Genomic DNA, 14960 nt, shown 5'->3' with positions numbered 1-14960 from the left:
GAAAAACATTCCTTCCACATGAGGTCTTGCAAAGCTTATTACGATTATAATAAGTTGATGCTGATTTAGTGATTAGGTTAATGATGCTCGGTTGTGTGTTCAGCAACTGCAACTCAAGGCTTTCTGTCAGGGGAATATTCACATTATCTCAGTCACCAAACCTACAGATAAATGCCAGAGAGCCAGAAAAATACTTGAATGGCTTGCTTAATCATATTGATTATTCTATAACTAACCTTCATTTTTCTGCAGATCATTATTACAATCATCTCTTAAACTAGGAAGCAATCTACTCTGGCTTCACATTAACCACAAGTCATCAGTTAGCTCGACCATCATCTCAGTTCTCCTTTACTTCCCAGAAAATTCTCCATTTGCTGCATCCTAATTACTTCCTTAACATGATGCAAAACTTTATAGCCCCAAATCGAAGCGATTCAAATGACACATTTTAGAGTATGTGGCACTGCACGTTCCATAAAACTATTGTCATATTCCACGATTTGGTGACTAAATAGCTAATTACTTCAAATTCATCTTGGAAAATAAATAGCCTTTGGGCCTGTATTTTGACACTTTTTCTGGTCTTTCATTACCTCCCAGCCACCTCCGACTTTACCAATCAACATGTGTCAAGTTCACAGAATACACCATAATTAGAATTACCATCTAACCAATTTGATCTGTTATTTCCTATCAAAGTAACCTTCTCCCCTGCAAACACTGCCTTTTTATTACACATTATTTCTTCCCATAAATCCTCATTTCCTACAGGTCCACAAACTGGAGCCCTTGGATGACAATTGACCAAGGGACTTGAGCTCAGCATCAGCTGGAACCATGAGGACAGGAAACTGGTGTCAGCTGGGACACAAGGACTGGAACACAAAAAAATCAGAAAAAGGAAAGGAGTAATCATTGTACTGAGAGTCTGCAGGCCCCAAAATATCCCTCAGGATACTGAGGAACAGATAAGTAGGCAGATTTTAGAATATAGTGCACAAACTATAGGGCTGTTGTTATGGGAGATTTCAACTTCCCTAATATTGACTGGCACCTCCTGACTACAAGAGGGATAGATGGGGCAGAATTTGTCAGGTGTGTCAAAGAAGGCTTCCTGAGACAAAATGTGGACAAGCCAGAGGAGAGGCCATACTGGATCTAGTACTGGGTAATGAACCTTGTTAGATGGCAGACCTCTCAGTGGGTGGGCATTTTTGTGACAGTGGCCACAACTCCCTGTGCTTTAGCATAGCAATGAACAAGAATAAATGCAGACAATATGAGGAAAGTGTTTAATTGGGGATGGGCAAATTATGATGGACTGGGGAAGGAACGAGGGAGAGTCAATTGGGAACAGATGTTTTCGAGAGAAAGCACAGAAGTAATGTGGAGGATGTTTAAGGGTCACTTGCATGGGGTTCAGGATAGGTTTGTTCCACTGAGATAGGGAAAAGATGGTCAGAAGAAGATAGTTGACAAAACAGGTGAGATGGCTAGTTAAGAGGAAGAAGGAAGCATGCAATAGATTTCAGAAGCAGGGAACAGGAAGGGCTCAGATAATTATATGGTATCCAGGAAGGAACTTAAGAAAGGATGTAGGAGAGCTCAAAGGGAGTATGAGAAGGCCTTGGCAAATATGATAAAGGAGAACCCAAAGTTTTCTATGTGTACATGAAGAACAGAAGGATGATGAGAATGAAGGCAGGCTGTTTAAGGATAAAGGAGGCAACATGTGCCTTAAGGTTTGGGAGGAATCAAAATAAATATTTTGCTTCAGTATTCACCAGCGAAAATGACATTGATCAGGGTGAGGTCAGAACAGAACAGCTTGTATGCTGAATGATGTTGAGATTAGGGAAGAGGAAAGATTGGCCCTTCTTAAAAACATTAAGATTGATAATCCCCGGGGCCAGACTCAATATACCCAAGGTAGCTTTGGGAGGGGAGAGAAAAGATATCTGGGGCATTGGCTTCAATCTTGGCATCCTCCTTGGCCACAGGGGAGGTACATAAGATTGGAGAATGGCAAATGTGGTCCCCTTGTTTAAAAATAAAGGTAATAGGGAGATTCCTGGGAATTATAGATCAGCGACTCTTACATCAGTTTTTGGAGAGGATTCGTAAGGACAGGATTTATGTGCACTTCGAGAAGTACAATCTACTCAGAAATAGTCATTATGGGGTAGATTGTGCCTCATTAGTCTAAATGAGTTTTTTGAGGAGGTAACAAAAGAAATTGATGAAGAGTGGTAGAAGTGGTGTATATGGATTTTGGTAAGGCATTTGACAAGGTCCTCTATGGGAAACTTGTTCAGAAAGTCAAAAGGCATGGGATCCATGAAACCTTGGTTGTCTCTATTGAAAATCGGCTTGTCTGTGGAGGGCCGGGAAGTAGTAATGGATAGGTAGTATTCTGACTGGAGCTCAGTGACTAGTGGAGTTCCACAAGGATCTGTTCTGCTCTTTGTGATCTTTTTTCTATATAAATGACCTAGATGAAGAAGCAGAAGGATGGGTCAGTAAGTTTGTGAATGATACAAAGCTTGGAGGTGTTTTGGATGGTGCTGAAGGTTGTTGTAGTTTACAAAAGTTCATTGACAGGATGCAGAGTTAGGTGGAAAAGTAACAGATCGAGTTAGATGATGCATTTTGGAAGATCAAATATGAAGGTTGAATATGGGGTTAATGGTTGGATACTTAACAGTGTAGAGGAATAGTGGGGTCTTGGGGTGCACATCCCAACACATCTCTCAAGGTTGCTGCTCAGGTTGAAAGGATAGTTAAGAAGGCCTAAGGGATGCTGGGCTTCATTAGTCAGGGGATTGAGTTCAAGAGTCAAGAGGTCACATTGGAACTCTACAAATCTCTAGTGAGACCACAATTCGAGTATTGTATTCAGTTCTACTCACCTCATTATAGGAAGCTTTGGAGAGGATGCAGAGGAGATTAACTAGGGTGTTGCCTGGTTTGGAAAATAAGTCTTATGAGACAAGATTAGCTAAGCTGAGGCTTTTCTCTTTGCAGTGAAGAAGGATGAGAGGTAACTTAACGGAGATCTACCAGATTTTGAGAGGCAGTGAAGGTTGACAGCCTATGCATTTTCCCCGGGCAGGATTAGCAAACACCAGTGAAGATCAATACAAAGTAAAAGGAAAAAAAAAATATTGGAGGCATCAGGGATAAGCTTTTTACACAAAATTGTGGCTACTTGAAATGCCTTGCCAGGGGTGGTGGTGGAGTATGGAACATTAGGAGCATTAAAGAGACTCTTTGGCAGGCATATAGCTGAAAGAAAAATTGAGGGCTATGAGGTAGGCCAAGATTAGGTTTTATTGGTAGGTGGGCATAACATCGAGGACATGTCATTTTTATTTTCTATAAACCTGATATCAGCTGGAACATGAGGACTGGGCAAACAGTGGGAAACATTTCACTCTTACAAATGAAACATCACAGCTCCCGTGTCTCTATATGATGGAGAGTGATGTCAATGGTTCTACATTTTCAAGTGTTAAGATTTGTTTGTTGTCTTGTACATAGTGTAACAATTTTAACTTTTATGTGACATGAAAGCACATAAAGAGGCATCTCCAGCCCAGCACCTCCTGAAATGAGAGAAAGAGAAGCAAACAGGAGTCCCTCCAGAGATACAGAGCATCCATTGAGCTGTTTCCTGTGTTCTCATAACTTCTACAGCCACACAGTTTCCTGTCTGTTTGAGTAGTAAAGCCGAGCTCCCAAATCCAAACCCACAATACAATCAGGAAGCTGCGAACACCTGAGGACATCTGGGAGCCCTGCTCTCCATCAGCACCCTCACGAATGCCAGCCCCAATACCTGGTTCTCACCAGACAGTCTCTAACAGTCCACAGACTAGTGTGAGTCCTTTAGCCTCTGAGAGCTTTGCTGATCCATGGATGAGTTCACCTTCCCTGTCAGGTCCTCTCCCAGGCTTCTCCTCCTTAATGCAGGAAGGTGTTCTTTCGCTTTGGTACCCTGCACTGGACTGCATATCCACCGGAGCCCATGACCCTCATGGTCTGCAGCTTGGGTGCCCCCATCTTGTGGACAGTGCTCAGTGTCTTTCCTGATGTTAAATAAAACACACTGCCAGCTTATTCTATGGCCACTTAAAACCTGTTCAGGGCCATTGGCATATTGCCTGGTCAGTAGGACCCTGCGGAGGAGCACTCTTTCTCCACTCTCCACTCTCCTGAGTCCACACATGACAGCCCTGCCACTACAGCAGCTGTCGAAGCTGCTCTTTGTTTTTGTTCTTGTTATCCTTGGGTTTCCCCATCCCATCTCCATTGTCGTGTTGGTTTTACCGTCAATGTCACATGGTACAACCTATTTTTCCTTTAAGATGGGGGAACTACCTTACTGCACATAACACTCTTTATGGGCTTCAGGTATAGTTAACCATGACATGATAGGTCAAATTAATGAATGGGACATACCCATTTGAAAGTATTACAGCTCCAAATCTCCTGATGAGAGGTCAGCAACATAAAAAAATAACTCTGTCTCCCTTTCCACACATTTCTAAAAGCCTTAGTGTTCTGCATTTGCAATTTGTTTTGCATCCACATCATCTTGCATATATCAAACAGAGCCCTTCTTCCTCCATCTCTTCTTCATTCTTGTCACGAAGATATTGAAGAATAACCCAGAATATAAATAGCACAATGCTGACATTTTTTAAAAATAGTCACCAGTCTTTCATGACAAGATTTTGATTAGCCTGTGACTGCACCACACAGAGAACTGTGTGATAAACAAGTTGTTGAGTAAATGAGCAAAATAATAAAATCTTCCATATCCTGGGGATCATGAAGCATTGAATGGCTAATTAAATGATAACTCATGCATGTCAATAGTGCATGGAATGTTCAGAAGTCACAGGTAAATCATATGTCATGGCTGAGTGAAGGCAGGACACCAAGAATGGATCATATAAAAGATGCATTAATTGTTGTTTTGACACAGCATTGATATTAAGCGCAAATTAATTATAAAAAAAAACAGAAGCCGATTCGAAGAGAAAGCAAGCATTCAGAGTATAAGTGACAACTTATATCCATAAAACGGAGAGATTTTGGTTTGAATGCAAAAGAACAGGGAGGTTTTTTTTTGAGAGCACACATTAAACTCTGTCTACAATGTTGACAAACTCTACATCCAATCATGTCAAAGCTCAGATTAATTGTCAGAGTACATCCACGAGATCATGTACAACTTGAGATTCTTTTTTTTTGTGTGAGCCAGGCAGAATTTTGACGGACTGGTAGTGCAAAAAAAAAACTATACTGATGAAAAGATACGAGTGCAAAAGAGAGAAATGTAAACAAGGAAAAAAAAAACTGACTGCAATGCAGAAAATAAATATTCAGTTGTAAATGTGCAAAGTAAGAGGTTCTCAAATGAGTCCCTGATTGAGTTTTTTGTTGAGGAGTCTGACGGTGGAGGGGTAGAAGCTGCTCCTGAACCTGGTGGTGCGAGTCTTGTGGCGCAAATACCTCTTTCCTGATGCCAGCAGTAAGAACAGTGCAGAACCGCGGGTGGTGTGGATCCTTGATGATTGCTGCTGCTCTCTGATGGCAGCGTTCCATGTATATTTCCTCGATGGTGGAAGGAGTTTTGCCTGAATGTATTGGGCTGTGCCAACTGCCTTTCTGCTCAGAGGCATTGGTGCTCCATACCCAACTGTGATGCAACTGGTCATCAAGCTTTTCACTACACACTTAGAGAAGTTGGCCAAAGTTTTCAATGCCATGCCAAATACCAACAAACTCCTGACAAAGTAGAGTGTTTACCGGTTTTCTTCATGAGGACCTTTGTGCGTAGGATCCAGGAAAAATCCTCTGAGATAGTGACTAGCAGGAATTTAAACTTGCTCACCCTCCGATCCTCCATTGATCAGTGGATCATACACCTCTGGTTTTCCCATCCTGAAAGTCCACAATCAGCTCTTTAGTTTTGGTGACATTAGTATGAGATTGTTGGTGCACCATTCAGCCAAATTTTCAATCTCCCTCCCGTATGCTAACTCTTTTCTTCCTTTTATATAACCCACTACAGTGGTAAAGTCTGTATCTGAATTCTGATAACCGAAAAGATCCAAACACCAAACTTTATTTTAGTGACTTGAAGTCTCAAGTTGAAAAACAAATCACCACCTGACTTGCCCATGTGGGGCTCTGATGCTCTGTTGGCACCATTTTGATGACAACAGAGCTCTGTCATACAAATATAGAGTTGAAAATGGTAAAAAAAAGGCCTGCAGATAGCACTATGGGTGACAGTGATAGGAAAAAAAAGAAAGTGTTTATGTTTATCTATAGAATAGAAAGTCAAGCTGTTGGTGAAACTGGGCAGTGGTGTAAGTGTGAGACGTCCTACAGAAGAGTATGGTGTTGGAATGACCACAATCTATGAAGAAACAGAAGGATAAACTGTTGAGATTCTATGTTGGAAGTGATATGACCATATAACCACTTACAGCACAGAACAGGCCAGTTCGGCCCTACTAGTCCATGCCGTAACAAATCCCCACTCTCCTAGTCCCACTGACTAGCGCCCTCCAGTCCTCTCCTATCCATGTAACTATCTAGTCTTTCCTTAAATGTAATCAATGATCCCGCCTCGACCATGTCTGTCGGAAGCTCATTCCATATCCCCACCACCCTTTGCGTAAAGAAATTTCCCCTCATGTTCCCCTTATAATTTTCCCCCTTCAATCTTAAACCATGCCCTCTAGTTTGAATCTCCCCCACTCTTAATTGAAAAAGCCTATCCACATTTACTCTGTCTGTCCCTTTTAAAATCTTAAACACCTCTATCAAGACCCCTCTCAATCTTCTACGCTCAAGAGAAAAAAGCCCCAGTCTGCACAACCTTTCCCTGTAACTCAAACCTTGAAATCCTGTCAACATTCTCGTGAACCTTCTCTGCACTCTCTCTATTTTGTTTATATCTTTCATATAATTTGGTGACCAAAACTGTACACAGTACTCCAAATTTGGCCTCACCAATGCATTGTACAATTTCATCATAACCTCCCTACTCTTGAATTCAATACTCCAATTTATGAAGGCTAACATTCCAAATGCCTTCTTCACCACACAATCTACTGGAGTATCAGCCCTGAGGGTACTATTTACCACAACTCCTAAATCCCTTTGTTGCTCTGCACATCTCAATAGCCTACCATTTAATGCATATGACCTATTTAGATTTGCCTTTCCAAAAGGTAACACCTCACACTTCTCTATATTAAATTCCATCAGCCATTTCTCAGCCCACACCTCCAACCTTCCTAAATCACCTTTTAATCTACAGTAATCTACCTCACTGTCCACAACACCACCAATCTTTGTATCATCCGCAAACTTGCTTATCCAATTCTCCACCCCTACTTCCAGATCGTTAATATATACAACAAACAATAATGGACCCAGGACCGATCCCTAAGGAACTCCACTAGTCACTGGCCTCCAACTGGACAAACAATTTTCTACCACTACTCTCTGAACTGCAGTTAATGAAAAACATAAAAAACACTGCATAAACTAAAAGTGAAGATCTTGATTGTGTCTGAGGCTTCAGTTGTTCATTCACTGACTGATGGTGAAATAGCTGAGGTTATCCTGTATCAAGGTGAGTGGAATGAAGATGACTTAATTAACTCTGCAGAAAAAGGTACCTATAGACCACACGAGAAAAATGTGTGATGGACTTATCGAAGGACTAGAACAGCGTGCATTCATAGCAGAACAAGAAATCATGTCAGCTTACAAAATCAAAGAGAGACTAGACTTCTAAGACAAAAAAACATTGTTAGTGAGGCAAATGACACTGGAGGAAACATTTGAAAAAGCCACCGAGGAGAAGTTTTAGTGTTTGGTGCTGCGTTTATCTTATTTCGTAAGCAGAGATCAAGATTTTTTTTTGGTACATATTAAACATTATTTCACATGAATTTTCCACTTGTGGAGTCATGTCGGCACTCAAAAAGCCTGCCATTATTTGCTGTTGCTGTGTAACCACTGATACAGGTATTCTGTTGATGCTACCGTGCTGCTTAGTTCCATTATTCCAAAAAAAACCCTAAAACTGAAAAATGTCTGGTCACAAGCATATTGGACTTGGGATTATGTACTGTATCATAAACAAATTTGTAAATGGTGTTATAGCAGAGGCCCAGTACACAGGCCTGTGGTGGTCTGGTACTGATAGAGATTGTGGCAGAGATATTCGTAGCAATCCTCTCTGATTATGGTCTGGAGGTGAGGAAATCCAGGATCTGATTACACAGTGGAGTATTGAGGCCCAAGTCTTAGATTTTGCTAATCAGTTTTGTGGGGACGATGGAGTCAAATGCCTGTGATCTGGCTCTCAGCAGGTTCTGGAATTCATTGTTCACAAAGTGCTTCGAGTTTGGGGAAATCCTGAATTATTTGATGGGGACACTTGTCCACACTTGTTTTGATAAAGTCTGTAATGGCCCTGGTATAATTCTGATGTAATATGATGGCAAATTAAACTAAATCTCCACTGCCTTTTCATGATCCAATTCTTCAATTCCCTGTGCAACTATTTAGAAGCCTCTTAAATACTCCCATCGTATCAACTTTCAAACTTATATTAATGTAAATATGCTCTGTAGTCCTGGAGAAACGCTACCTCATCTTTACCGGGTGAGCATGGTATGAACGATAAATAAAGGGGACTTGACTACCACTGACAGCTATTCCAGGCACCTATCACTCTCCCTGCTTTAAACTTCCTTTCTCTCATCTTAAATGCATATGCTCAAGTAAAAAATCTTTCTGACAGTCTAATCAATCAATGTATCTCATAAATTTTTATCATTTCTATTTCAGCCTCTGATGCTTCATAGAAAATAACCCTAGTTTGTCCAACTTCTCTTTTTGCTCTTAATACCCTCTAATCCAGGTAGCAAACTGGTAAATCTCTTATGTACACTTTCCAAAACCTCCACATGCTTCGTGTAATGGAGCAACTAAAATTGCACAGTCCTCCAAGTGCAACTTTACCAAACTTACATATTCTCTACATAAGTGCTCTGTATCTGTAACTGCTCTATTCTTCTGTGTCCTTTGATATCCCTCTACATAATTCACAACTTCACCAATTTTTGTGTCATCTACAAACATATTGATCGGCCTAGTGACCTTTTTTCATGAAGCCAAGCCAAAGAAAAAGAAAAAAAAACATATATATATATATATATATATATATATATATATATAAACATTTATATATGTATCATACTTAAATCATGCAATACTCACATTGTGGGTTCTTTGATTTGAATAAGCATGCCAAAAAAAGTATAAATTTGTTTTGTAGAACCTGAAATGGGCTGGAATTTGTGGTGAGATGTAACAGCAAGTTATATGTGCAAATTGCATCAGTTGAGATCTCAAAACCACATTTTCCAGCCTTCTTCAGCTAAATCTGCATAATTCATGTGACTGACAAAGAAATCAAATTATTCTTCTGATAAAAACAATGGCCAAAATCTTAATTGGACAATCCACATAAAAATTGAAATTTAAAGCAAGTCAACCACCTCCTCACAACTTTCTCCAAGATCTATAGACCGTGTTTGGAGTTTAATGGAATATCCTCTATTCATCTTTAAGGGAGCAGGTCCAACAACATGCCAATACAATTATCCAATACAAAGTAGGCAGTGTGATAGGCATCCAATCTTTCAATTTGGAGATTCATTCCCTTTATCTCCAATGCACATTAGTGTAATGTGTACCATTACACTAATATTATTAAAAGTTCTTCAACAGTACCTCTTGAAACTGGGAATATATCACTGCCCCTTCATCATCACTGGGTCTATACCCAAGAATTTCCCAACCAACAGCACTGTGGGAGCAGTTTCTGCTAAATGATCACAGAGATTAAAGGACCACCACCTTCTCAAGAGTATAAAACCTGATTGTGCAAAAGCAGCACCCACCCCGAAATAGCTTATGCATAATAACAAAGAGTTTATACTTTTTCCAAGAGCTTTGAAGGAGTTTTTAAATAGAATCTCTGGCCCTCAATAGATAATTTTATGGGTTGGGTTTATCATTCACCCAGATGAATAAATACATACTGTTTAAAAATATTCAGATTTAAAAAATATTATTTTTCATATCTTTGTTCTTACCCATGTTTTATTCTTTTAATTTACATTGCAATACATTTTACAAGTTTAAAAATATTAATTTTAATGCAGATTGTTGTATCACTGAGAAGTTTTCCACTGTGATTAATTACTCAGCCTGCCAATTGGCAGACACCAGGTTGAAGCCTGGGAAAGTGAAAACAGCATCAGTGAACTCATTAGAGTATTTTGTCAGCCATTTTTTTCCCCCAAGGTCACTACTAAGTGCTATAGCTTTGCTATTGACCTGATATCTGAACTTGTTGCTGTTCCATAATTGTCCTCAATTACTTGTCAACACTATCTACAGCTGCTTACAGTCCATGCTAGTATCCTATATTCTGATAAGGAAGTTCCAAATTATTGTAATTTAGCTTATGGGCCGTGGATGGAAAAATTAAATGATAGAAAGAGAAATTTTAATATATGAAAGTATATTTGTGATAGAGGGATTTCAAAAATGGTTCACTGGATTGATTACTGAGATAGGAATGGAGTGGGGGAGATGGGTAGAATTGTCCAATGAGGATCAAATTAAATAGAAAAAAAACCCTATATTCTTTAGATTTTAAAAGAATGGGAGATGATCCTAAAGAAAATGCATATTTTGGATTGGACAAAGTGAATGCAGCATGTTGTTTATCTTGGCTTAGGAGTTGAGAACGAAGGAAACACAGTCTCTCAATAAGGGAATGACCTTTCAGAGGCGAAATATTCACCCCAAGCGCAAAGGGAATCTTCGGAATTCTGCTCCAAGGGAGCTGTGAAGACTCAGACCTAGAGAATACGCAAGATAGAAATTAGTAATTCTTTTTTACTTATTACTAATGGACATGAAGTTGGTGCAGTAAAAACACAATGCTGGAAAAACAGCAGGTCAAACAGCAAGATATAGCAAAGATAATTGCCAATGTTTTGGGCATGAAGGTATGAAGTTAGTACAGGATGGTGATGCTAAGAATAAAGATCCGAGGCCATTTTACTGAGTGGCCTGTTCCTGCTTCAATTTTTTTATATTTCTTTATACCCATGGCTATTGTTTACTCACACCTTTTGACAGAAGCTAGCCTTTCCAGAGGGACCATCCCTGAGCTGGGAACAAGCAAGGGACCATCATCATCTCAGCATCGGGAGCACACAGGGAGATAATCATGAGGCTTTGGTCTGTATCGACTTGAAATTTGTTTCTTTCCCCTTTCATGATTCCAAGTCAAACTTCCATCCACAAGTTGACAATTCAATTTTACAAGTAATGCTGTTCTCTGCTGCAGATTGTACTGTCAGAGCCTTCACTCACAGCCTACTCTGAAAAGGGAGAGCATGAAGTTCTGTTCCAGCAGAAGAAGAATCTATTCAACTCACCATCCCTACCAGGGATCTATGAAAGAGTGATCCAGTCCATTGTCTCAGATCTTGGCTCCCAGGAACTCTTCTGAATCGAGACTGAGGGAGGAAAGTTTTCTGTGTGTCTAGGGAGGAGTGATAGAATGGTTTGATTAGATTGCTTTTGTAGAGAGCAGGCTTGATCTATAATTTAAAAAAAAAATGCTCTTTAAGCAGTCACTTTCAAGTGAAAGATGTTCCTTATAATGCAATTTTTTAAATGTTCAGAATTGCATACTTATCTAATTTAGTAATTAATTATCTCCTGGCAATCTGCTTCTGCCATTATTTTGGGCTGTGCGTTTCAAATCACAATTTAAAGATTGAAAAATGTTGTTTTTTATGCCACATCTGATACCTTTCGCATGTTACTCCCCACATCAATTCGTCCACCTTCCACACCCAGCACAGTAAGAAGCTTCTCCTCATTTTCTCTGTCAAAACATCAATGTATAGTGAACGGAGAGGAGGTCTGACATGAGCAGCAGCTCCGTCAATGTATGAAAGAAGACTGGGCCATTTTTCAGAATTACAAGTGCCAATACAGTTTTTTTTTCTCTCTGGAGGCAACAAGATTTTTTTTGTTGCTGAAACACAAGGGAGATACTTCAGCCCTGAAGGACAAAGCATTCATAAGTGATCTCTTTTAACAAAGATCTGAGGAAGACAGGAACAATAATCTCATCGGTCATGAAAGAACACAGTGAAAGGACACGTCACTTATGCAATGGTAATTACTGTATTAAAAAGGTCACCTTGGCAATGATGCTTTCAGTTGACTGGAGTCTTGCTCTGTAGTTGACTCCAGAATCCAACTAGCATCCTTGTTTCTACTTTCTCCTTAAGGATGTACAGTTTTTCATTAGTCTGTGAGAAAGCAACCAGTTTGGAGCATCAGTGGCTTTCCCTGGACTACATGCAAAATTTAGGTACATGATCATATCTGAGAAATGGGAAATTTAATGTATTTTATCAGCAAGAGACAACTTAAGAGTCAAATTTTAGCACCCTCCTTCATTTTTTTGAAAATCTATCAATCATCAAGAATAGTGATACAGCTCGTCATGCTGCTGCCCCACAGTCCCAGTAACGTAGGGTTAATCCAGACGTCAGTTTCCATCTATGTGGAGTTTGGTTGTTCTTGGGACTGCGAGTTCCCTCCAGGTGCTTGGATTTTCTCAAACATCCTAAAGATATACTCATTTCTATGTTAATTGGCCACTTTTGATTGGGCCAAGTGTCCAGGTACAGTGTTAAGAGAATTGACTAGATTTGACGTTTATTATCATCTGATTGTGCAAGTACAACCTGACAAAACAGCATTCTCCAGTCCTTGGTGCAAAACAAGCAAACTATCAGGAAATACACACATCTGGGCAAACAATACATATGCAGAACAAGTATTCATATAAACAAACAAACAAAAAAAAAATCATTTCAATACTATGAGAGTCTCGAATGCTTAGTGTGAGCCGTTCCTTTCGACATTCAGCATTCTCACTGCCCGTGGGAAGAAGCTGTTCCTCAGCCTGGTGGTGTTGGCCCTGATTCTCCTGGATCTCTTCCCAGATGGGAGCAGTCCTCAATAATTTTGTGTGCTTGCTTCAGACAAGGATCCTGGTAGATAACATCAATGAAGACAAAGGAAGCTCAATCAATCCTCCCTGCCACTCGTATGGTCCTGTGGTTTGGGGAAGAGATATAGGAGTATCAGTGCTAGCACCACCAGGCTGAGGAACAGCTTCTTCCCAAGGGCAGTGAGAATGCTGAACATCCGACACTCATATTCATGAAACATTATTTCTTTATTTGTAAGAATTAAATACAAGTGCTGAATAAGTATTGCTTGTCTGCATGTGTGTTATGTAGTTGTGTGCTGTCATCTTTTGCACCAAAGAACACTGTTTTGTCAGGTTGTACTTGTACAATCAGATGACAATAAACTTGGACTTGACAATTGAATTGGTCCAGGTGCCCACCATTAAAACCATGCAATACACAAAAATGCTGGAAAAACTCAGCAGGTTACGCAGCATCTATAGAAAGCAAAGGATAACTAATGGTCCTTTGTCAAAGAATGAGCAAAAAGCAGGTTGCAGTTGTAGTTAATCTTTCCAGTAGTTCATGTTAAGAAGAGCAAATCATTTTTCATATTGTTACTGGTTATAGTATATTATATATAAAGTGATAGCTGAGCCTGTTAAAGTTGGTGTTGTCTCTGAAATGTCCTGCTGCATCCAGCTGCTGAACTTCATTCTACGGAGCAAAGTTGCCCTAAGTAACATCCTTGTTTTGCAGCTGGCCTTTAGAAACCAGCAGCCAACACAGACGCAAAGTTTCCAACAACGGAAAATGTGCTCAAGTGTGCCTAGGAATAAAAAAAATATGATTAAACCGAAAAAGATAATTGCCAGCTCAGTGCTAACAATAATAATCATCATCAAACTGACAGAAGATGTTGTTAAAACTGCTATCAAATAGCAGTTGATATCAACATCCTTTTTACCACAGGTTCCACTCAGGCCAACACAATACAGCCTTAATTCAAACAAAGACTGAACCCCTGACGTGGGATGCTCTTCAAATTGAAATGAAAGTTAAAAACTCTCCAATGTCTGGAGTCATGCTTTACATAAAGGAAGATGATAACAGCTGTTGGAGGTCACCTACATCTGCAATAGGTCTTTGTTGCAGAGGTTCCTCAGGCTGCTTCATCAGTGATCCCCCTCCATCATCATATTGGATGTAGAGCTCTCGGATCATTGATGATTGTTCAGTATCCCATTCAGATGCAACATCTCAGATACTGAGGCAGCTCATGCCTGCATCCAACAGAATTTGAGAACATTCGACATAGACAAGTAACCTTTGTACCAGAGAAACACAAGAACTGCAGATGCAGGAAGCTTGAGCGAACAATAAGAGATCAGAGGTATCAGCAGGATCTGAGAGAATCTATGAAAACATAAAGGGATCGATCTGGAATGTTGACTGATAATTTCTCCCTATGAATGCTGCCCGACCCATTGAGTTCCTCCGGCATCTCATTGTTTGCCTAGCATTTTGGTGCAAAGTAATGACAAGTGACTCCTGACTAACAGAGAAACAGGATATTGAGATTATGGAATGTAGTCTAAATATCAAAGTTGGTACTAACTTCAAATAAGTGACAGGTTTAACTTTGTTCTTACAGCTAATGCTGGCATTGCCTTGACACCTCTTGATAGACTGTTTGAACTTAAACTGAACACTAATATGAAAAGAAATGTTTCAATCTAATAGATGTTCAGATGGGATTTGATGGATGCTGTATCATTATAAATGTATTTGTCAACATGTTCAGCTCTTGCCATGATTCTTTCACTAGTTCAATCATAG

This window comes from Narcine bancroftii, chromosome 6 (genome assembly GCF_036971445.1).
Source record: "Narcine bancroftii isolate sNarBan1 chromosome 6, sNarBan1.hap1, whole genome shotgun sequence".
Taxonomy (NCBI): domain Eukaryota; kingdom Metazoa; phylum Chordata; class Chondrichthyes; order Torpediniformes; family Narcinidae; genus Narcine; species Narcine bancroftii.
This window is presented reverse-complemented; position numbering follows the sequence as displayed.